Source organism: Lathyrus oleraceus, chromosome 3 (genome assembly GCF_024323335.1).
Source record: "Lathyrus oleraceus cultivar Zhongwan6 chromosome 3, CAAS_Psat_ZW6_1.0, whole genome shotgun sequence".
Classification (NCBI taxonomy): Eukaryota; Viridiplantae; Streptophyta; class Magnoliopsida; order Fabales; family Fabaceae; genus Lathyrus; species Lathyrus oleraceus.
This window is the reverse complement of record NC_066581.1, coordinates 146189452-146199127: the sequence shown is the minus strand read 5'-3', so window position 1 is coordinate 146199127 and position 9676 is coordinate 146189452.

The window sequence follows — 9676 nt, the reverse complement described above, 5'->3', positions numbered from 1 at the left end:
TTTGTAACATGTATCCACATTTTGCACATTCCACCAAATCATTTGTGAAATAGTCATAATTTAACCTTTGACCTTGAAACTTTTTGTGCACAAAATAGACATCTCTATGTTGACTTTGGTATAAAGATCATGAATTTATCTTATCTGGATTGTGAGTTATGAATTTTTGAAGTAGAGTGTGACAATTTGTGTCACACCATTGATGTGCAACTTGTTGATTTTCATAACCATGCTTCTTGACCTCAAACTGGATTGAATTTTTGCATGATTGAGCTCTTGTATGTCTAGTTCACATGGAATTTTTCTTGGAATTATTTGTGGCATTTCCTAATTGTTTGAGATTTTTGTCCCCTGTTTGGTCTTATGTTGACTTTTTGTGACACTTGTTCCCATTTGTTTTGTGAAATGCTCATACTTTATTAGATGGACATGAAATTTGATATGTGATTACTAGACATCCTAAAATTTGCCATGGTTTTAGTCCCATTCATTTATCATATGCCATACCTGATTTATGAATTTTTCAAGTTGATGCATGTTTGGTTGACTTCTTTGAGCATGTTCAAAATTGCCTTGCCTTTCTGATTTTCATTGACTGCCTTCCACTTGTCCAAATGAGATGAAATTTGACATGCTTACCATGCTGTGGGTTGTGATTGACCATGATTTATTTGGTGATTTTTTGGAAATGTTTGAGATTGGTTTTGATGCAAGTCTTGCTGTTGACTTCTATGAGCTTCTAAATGCCATGCTTTGACCTAACTTGTTCATGAAATGATGATATTGATTGATATGCATGTGAACCCAATTGGTATTGATTCTTGATTGTTTGAACATGACTTTGGATGCTTGCCCTTTGCTGTTTTGACTTTTTCATTCCTTTTTGACCCTAGGCCTGCCTTAGTGGTCCTGCTACTCACATTTGAGTTCATGTTTTCAGGTTGACCAACAATTAACCAATGAGACCAATACAAATTGATTGAGCTCGATTGAATATCATGACTAACTTGTTTTGTCTTGTAGGTTGCTTGGCTCACATGCCTTGAGCCTTGTGCATTGCACATTTATCTGCTTGTGTTGACTGTTGACCTTTGTTTCATTTTGATTTAACTTTGACTTGTGTACTAATGTTGTCTGACTGGTTTCAGGTACTTTTAGTTGCTTAGTTCCTTGTGAACTTTTGCATTTGCTTTGCTTGATAAGCAATTTGTATTGAGGTATAACTTCTCATCTTCATGTAGTCTGGAAGACCTGGCCTGTTACTTGGCCAGGCAACTGTCTGAAGTCCTCCTTAAGAGGCAATGTTTGTGACTGTTTACATTTGTCCTTGTACAGAGTCAAAGACCTCCTAAGTGAAGAGGCATTGGCAGACACAAGGGATATGCAATCTATCCCCTGCTATTCTGTGTGTCATCTGCTTTGCTCACACCACTGTGTTGATGCATTGCAGATACAAACCCAAGATCTTGTACAATTGTACAGTTGAGTCAGTTTCAAATGTGTAGGAGGGTTCCCACCTTCTGAACCCACACATTCTTGTCTTAAGCTCTCCCAGGCCAGGGATAAGAGCTGTGAAGTCTCATCTTCACTCACCTTTCATCTGCTTCACCTTAGCCCCTCAATGGCAAGGTTAAGAGCTAACACTACCCAGTTCCAGTGGTTTGTTTGTTGAGGTTGATATGACCCCTCGACTAAAACCTGACCTTGTTTGAGCCCATCGCTTGCATATAGTGTGTGCTACTTGTGCTTGTGTGTTTGCTTTAGCTTGCTTCCTGTGCAAGTTAAGTTTAGTTTGGCTTGCTTCCTGTGCAAGTCATGATTAGGATAGGCTTGCTTCCTGTGCAAGTTAGCTAGAAACCTTAACTTAGGGATGATTTTGTATGATAACATCTAGGCTCGAGTCGTAGTCTCCCTAGTTGTGTCTCCCTCTGTTATCTGGTTAGGCTAGTCCTTTATCCCCCCGTAGGGGAACTACGTCGCCCTGATCCTCATACCAGATGAGGTACGTAGGCAGGAGATGAGCAGATCTCTCCGGGCGCCTGTGTCTTTGTTTTGCCTTGTTGTGTGCTTGGAAGCTGATGTAAGTCCATCGAGTGGCATTCGGGTTCCAGTGTGGGTTTGTTGGTTCGGATGCTGATGTAAGTCCAGTGATTGGCATTCAGGCTCCACGTTTGCCTCTTTGTGTGTGTTTTGGTTCGGATGCTGATGTAAGTCCAGTGATTGGCATTCAGGCTCCACGTTTGCCTTTGCCAGTGTTTGTTTGTGTGCGTGTCAGCCGAGCTACGAATGCTCTGATTCTTCTTCGTCCAAGAAGATACGTATGCATAGGATGCAATATCCTAGCGAGCATGTGTCGTTTCCCCAGTCCGAACTACTTCGACTCTGATGTCTATGCCTGATAGACTAAGTAGGCCCAGGATACGATGTTTTGCCGAGTCAGTTTCAGTCTGTTTTCTTGTGTCTCTTTCAGCCAGTGTGTGTGTGTGTGTTTGAGCAGTGTTTAGCAACCATTTTCCTTCCTATTGTGCGTGGATCCCGTCGAGTACGACGGATGCGTAGGGGTGCTAATACCTTCCCTTCGCATAACCGACTCCCGATCCCATTCTCTCTGGTCGCGAGACCATGTCTTTTCCCAGGTTTACTCTGAGCGTTTCCTTTCCCTCTTTTGGGATAAATAACGCACGGTGGCGGCTCTGTTGTTCTTGTTTTCCCGCCGATTTTTCGCGTGATGCGACAGTCATCATCAACATCCTCTGACTATTCCTCTGCAAAATCACCGAAGTCAGGTTCAGAACAAAAATCAGAATCAGAACAAGAGGAACAAAAATCACAATGACCCAATTCCGGTGCCATATAGCAAGCTCTACCCGCTACTGATCCAGAATGCTTTGGTGACCCCTCGAGCTCTCACGCCTGTGTCACCATACCTTCCATGGTACAATCCAAATGCAACGTGTGAATTCCATTAAGGGGCATTGGGACATGACCTAGATTCTTGCTGTGCGCTAAAAGCCTTGGTACGAGGACTGATTAACAAGAAGAGCTTAGTCTTTGAAGAAGATCACCCGAAGATCAAGTGCGGATACCATACTGGAACAATGGGGCACTCCATCGAGGAATGCATGAGTTTTAAGCTCAAGTTGCAAGGATTAATTGACATAAGGTCACCAACACTCAAGGAGGAAGGCTCAGGTACATATACCTTGATTTCTGGGCCAGATAATGAGAAAGGGAAAGGACCCTTGACACCCCTCAAGGTTTTGTACCACAAGGAAGATGTCAGGGATGTGGCTAATGAGCTATCATTGTTTCCTGGTAAGAGCATTGAGATACCGCCTTGGATTTCCAATATCACGACCCATACCAATGAAAGAAAAGGAGAAGTGAATAGTGGATCCAAAAGGGTTGCGTTCAACGATGAGACTGAAGGAAAAGAATTTGAAGATCATCCTGCCTATGTCAAAAGGCTTGTTGATCCCAACCTTCAAGTGGCTGAAAATGAGCAGTTAGCAATGCCCAAAGTGTTGTACCAGCAACCACCACCTTCAGGTCTTCATTGCCAACAATCCTGGTTTGCTCCTCATCCAAATCAACAAGCCCAAGGCCCGAGATATCAAAATCAGCATAGGTTTCAAAATGGCTTGGAAAGAAGAAATGATCCTCGACATCCAGTCCTCATGACGTATAGCCAACTCCTACAACCTCTGATTCAAAACTCGTTGGTGGTTCCCAAGTCTCTTAAGCCGGTTCCACAACCTTACCCACCCGGGTATAACCCAAATGAGAAATGTGGATATCATGCCGGATCAGAAGGGCACTCAACTGAAGACTGTGACGCTTTCAAAGCCAAAGTACAGCAGCTGATTGACAACAGGTACATAGCCTTTCAAGAAGGAAGCTTGTTGGTAAATGTTAACCCATCGACCGGACAAGTGCGAAGATCTCAAGGGGTGTCCCCCTAAGTTAATGGATCGAGATTGAAGAAGTCATTCCCTAGAGCTGGCAATCATTTGGCTGTTTCAGCATTTCTTTTGTAGTTTCTTTGCATGTTGACTGTTAATTTCTTTTAAGCATTGTTGTTTTCTTTGAATTGGTAGGATTAATGAAATGTTTATGCATCTTTTGAATTAATCCATTCGTATTCACTCGTTTTTCATTTATGTTAAAAAAACAAAAACAAAAATACTCCTCTCATTCACTTTTGTTTATCAAACCGTTGTGTTAACAAAGATTGGAGGGAGGATGATGAAAACGAAACACCTGAAATTGTTGTGGTATGCTTTTGAGTAAAACCTTGTCGATGATGTAAGGCATTGTTTCAAATCCCCAAACACTAAAGAGATAAGGAGTTAATCCCTAGTCAACCACTTTGAGCCTAGAAGTTGGTGTTTATTTTGGATCTAAAACCCTTAATCTTAACCTGGGGCAGGGTAGTTATGTTCGGATAGTTTGATCGTGCATTCGATCTTTCAAAAAAAATCGTCCATATGCACACCCTCCAATTAGGTTCAACCACATGTTATCCTTCGCGCACATGTTGAAGTGTCGAAGAAGTTGAGAAAAGATAAAATTAGTGTTGGTTGATCCTCATCCACCAATAATGTGGCAGTCAACACCTTTAAAAATAGAAAAAAGCTCGCTAAGTCAAATACCACAAAATGACTTAGGCAAAAGTTAGGGGCATCCTGATGGACCGAAAGCTTCAAAGAAGCGGTCCAGGCAAAATTAGGGATAAAGAAAATCAATCAAAAAGAGGTCATTAAATCCTCGACAAAAAAATATGGTGACTGCCATTTCAAGAAAATTCGTCTTGAATCCTCATCACACCTTCGAACCCTCTTGGAAGTCGAATGCGTGTATTGAATTAACTGAACGTAGGAACTGGAGATCATCAAGAAGAAGGGGTGGGTAAAAATAAATTTTGAGCCTTATATCCTTTTGTTTCAAAAAAAACGTGAACCAGACCACGTTACAACCCTTAAAAGACCTAATTGAGGCAGGGTTTATTTTGAAAGCATACTATAACAAGGTTGTATTAACTTGACTCCAAACGATTTTTGTAAATCATTTGATGGAACCAACTTGCATACTGTGAATGACTTGATCACCATTGTGTTCTTATCGATGACTCGTTCACTGTATTTCACCCATTCATATCAATAAACTTTGAGTTCAAATTTTTGCATAAGCATTGCATTAAGATTACCATTTTTGAATGAACAATCCTATTTGCGAGTCAACACTTAGCATCAAAGGAATTCCAAATACAGTTGAGAAAACTTGATGAAGTGAAAGAAGTCTAGTCAGGGGCAAATCACTTTGAGCATCAGTTAATTCGAGCTAGTCACCCTAAGGGTCATCTAGCCAAGAGTAATCTGCTTCAAGAATCAGACCGGGGCAAGCCACCTCAGAGCTCAGTAAGTCCAATCACTCCAAGGTTCAGTTAACCAAGAGTAATTTGCTTCAAGACTTAGACCGGGGCAAGCCACCTCAGAGCTCAGTAAGTCCAGTCACTCCATGGTTCAGTTAGCCAAGAGTAATTTGCTTCAAGACTTAGACTGGGGCAAACCACCTCAGAGCTCGGTAAGTCCAACTATCCAAAGGACAGTCAATCAAGAGTCTACCATTCCAGCATTTGGTTAGTCAAGATCAGACTACTGCAAGTTACAAACACTTGGGGCAAGCCATCTCGAGGTAGTCTCATGGCAAGTTGTTTCCAAACTCACTTTCAAAGTGAACATCTCCAAAGTCCCAACAAACTGGGGCAAGATGAGCCACAGAGGGGCAGAACCTCTTTCTTCGTGCTTTCAAACTGCTCAAACAAATTCTGCCATACATCAACAACTATTGAGTTCAAGACGAGTGCCCGAAAGTTATGCTAGCACGATTCATTAATCCTCCAAAAGGATCCATTGGCTAAGCTGTGGCCATCAAACTGGATAGAATCCTCCCTTGACAACATCTATCATAAAATATTCGGTTGAGTTCTCGGTGTTGAGGAATCATGAGCTTCCATAAAAAGCCATTACAAACTCCCAGTCTGCCCAGTGTCAGCATTCTCATAATCATGATCATTCATATATCATGCATAAAAGGAAATTCAAATCATGCATAGCCGAAATGTACTTCGTGCTCATTTTGCATTGACCCAGGTCTTGTTGTCGATCCTAGATCCTTTGACCTTTGATTCTAGTTTGTATTTGGTGCCCTTAAACCCACATCCGGTTTTCGCAGTCATTTTCAAATCCAAGTTTTGTTCAATACTATTCAGGTCATGTATGAACCTGTTGTTGAACTTTTATTCCGGGGTCAGGTCATACTTGAACTTGCTCTGAAGAGTTTTTCCAATTTTTGTTCAATCCTATTCAGGTCATGTATGAACCTGTTATTGAGCTTTATTCCGGGGTCAGGTCATACTTGAACCTGCTCTGAAGAGTTTTTTCCAATTTTTGTTCAATACCATTCAGGTCATATATGAACCTGTTGTTGAACTTTTATTCCGGGGTCAGGTCATACTTGAACCTGCTCTGAAGAGTCTTTCCTTTTGTTCAATACTATTCAGGTCATGTTTGAACCTGTTGTTGAGCTTCTATTCCGGTGTCAGGTCATACTTGAACCTGCTCTGAAGATTTTTCTCTGTTTGTTCAATACCATTCAGGTCATGTATGAACCTGTTGTTGAACCCTTATTCCGGTGTCAGGTCATACTTGAACCTGCTCTGAAGATTTTTCTCTGTTTGTTCAATACCATTCAGGTCATGTATGAACCTGTTGTTGAACCCTTATTCCGGTGTCAGGTCATACTTGAACCTGCTCTGAAGATTTTTCTCTGTTTGTTCAATACCATTCAGGTCATGTATGAACCTGTTGTTGAACCCTTATTCCGGTGTCAGGTCATACATGAACCTGTTCTGAAGAGTTTTTCTCCATGATTATTCCCCAGCGTTGTCAGGTCATATGTGAACTGGTTGTAGCATCTTTTCCTTGATTCGGGTTAGTAAGTCATATGTGAACTTACTACCGAAATCCCTTGTATTCTAAGTGTCATTTATCAAATCTCACTTTGAATACTCCCCAGTGTGTGTTTGACTCTCCAACAGGATTTGGTTTTCCCCAGCGAGTTTGTTTCTTACCACCTGTCTGTCTTCCTGTGGACCACCAGCATTCCCCACAGATTGGTCTGTCTAGTAGCACCTCCTGTCAAGGGTCCATCATATCCCTAGCAGATAAAAAATTACAAAAAAAGAATCATGCATCCATGCATATCATGGCATATCATGGCACATCATATCATATCAGATCATGTCATGGGGATTCAGGATCAAAATCCGGGTCCTCTCAGTATTTAATCATCTCCCACTATGACCATATGAAGAGTAGCTGCTTCATATTCTCTAGTTGAAGATACTTAAATAGGGGCAACTGTCATACCCCGATTTTGGTCCTGAATTTTTTATTTTTATTTGGCACTTGGCCTAAAGTTCATTTGCATACATTCATTCCCAACTCCATATTTTTGTTACACGTTGATCATTGTCTATGCCTTTTTGATCATGGTGCTTTTGACTATAAAATGGATTTTAATCATTTGACTTTTGAATTTTTCAATTTTTGATTGAGTTTAATTCCCAAATTCCAATTTAATTTTAATTGTTATTTTTACTAATGATTCAAAACTCTAATTGATTTTAATTTTCAAATAGATGTTAGAATTGATGTCAAAAGTAATTTTAACAAATTATTGGATTAATTTGATTTTAATTGGGTTTTCTACTGTTTTTTATTATTATTTAAATTGATATTTAAATTAGTTTTGGATTATTTCTAAAAAATCCATTTTATATCCATAGTTCATCCCAAATCAAAATAGCGCATACACACATTTCATAACATTCGGTAATATTAAACTTTCAAACATTTCCGAACTCATTTTCATTCAACATTCAAGCATAACAATGCATCACATCCATATCCATTTTCATTATACATTTGGAACCAATTTAAACCATTTCATAACCCAAAGTTCATTAATCCAAAACAATTATTCGAAAAAAAACAAATCCCATTTCCTTGAAGTTGAATAATCCTTACATTGTTGTTGGTTCATTTGATCGCCCAAATCTTTTCTATGGTGTCAAGCAATTTAACCGAGGACAATATTTTATTGATGAGCTTGTGGAAGAAATTTCAAAAGAAGTTGCTAATGTTGGTTCAACTATAATTTACTGCACAACAATTAAAGATGTAGAGCAGATATATAAGTCACTTATGGAAGTCGGTATTAATGCTGGAATATACCATGGGCAAATGGATGGAAGATTACGAGAGGAGTCTCATAGATTATTTGTTAAAGATGAAAAGCAAGTCATGGTGGCTACAATTGTCTTTGGCATGGGCATAAATAAACCTAATATAAGAAAAGTGATTCATCATGGCTGTCCAAAAAATCTAGAGTCCTACTACCAAGAAAGTGGAAGATGTGGTAGAGATGGTATAGCTTCTGCTTATTGGCTTTACTACACAAGAAGTGACTTCTCAAAGGGCGACTATTATGCTGCAGATTTAAAATCGGACAACAAAAAAAAAGCTGTTATGGAGTCGTTGCTTGAGGCTCAACACTATTGTTTGACGGCAACTTGCAGAAGGAAGTTCTTGCCCGAACACTTCAGAGTTATGTTCACAACTTGGAGCAGTCTCGGGTATGCTCGGCGACTGCTGCCGAACAATGGGTAATAGCAGTCTGCAGAACTTATTTTGAATGTTCATGTTGGAAGAGGATTCGTAGTCTTGCAATCCGGACGAATTCTGCACAAACATCAGATGCAACAATTATTCATAAGCTCACCGACTCGGCAATAAACGTGAAAGGCGGGGTTAAAGACAAGTGATAAGAAACAGATACTAACCAAAGAAAGAAGCTTGATCCACGGAGTCTCGTACCGTATAAGTCGTGATGTGAGAGCATTGAGCACCATAAATAGACTAAAATCCCGGGCCAAATCAGATAATAGCAGAGGACAACTACAATGGAATTTTAAAGCAAGTATATCATTTTCTAGAACTTTTACCTGAAGCATCGAAAGTCTTTATTCTTCATCCAGAAATTCCTAGATGATGTAAGGTTCACTTGATATTTCCGGATACAGTGACCTGCAACATCTCAGGATTCGAGTTACAGAATATTCAAAGAAAGTAGACCTTTCCAATTGTCCGCAGTTAACATCTGCGATGCTGCTTCTGTCACTCATACCTGCTTCATTTTTCACGAATCCAAATCGTAGCTCTTTAGATGGCTCAGTTTCTATCCTTTGGGATATTGAAAATTACCCTGTTCCGAGTAATGTACACCTAGCCGGAATCCCACTAGATATCAGATGGAAGCATTAAAACTTGCATCTGCAAAAAGATCCAAAAATGCGCATAAGAATTTTGAAAGTGCAAGACATAATAACAATAGCAACAGCAACAACAATTGTTTTTGTTCACTAACGATAAAATTCCTGCCAGTTACAACACCAATTGGGCGGATCTACATCCTGAGTTCCGCTATAAAACCGAGTTTCAGAGTCATGAGCCTGAGTTTGACTATCTTAAGAGCTTGGAAATAGAAGAGAAAATTAACAAAATAAGATGGTGCCAAACAGCATACCAACTTCTGCAATAACACCATTTGTTCA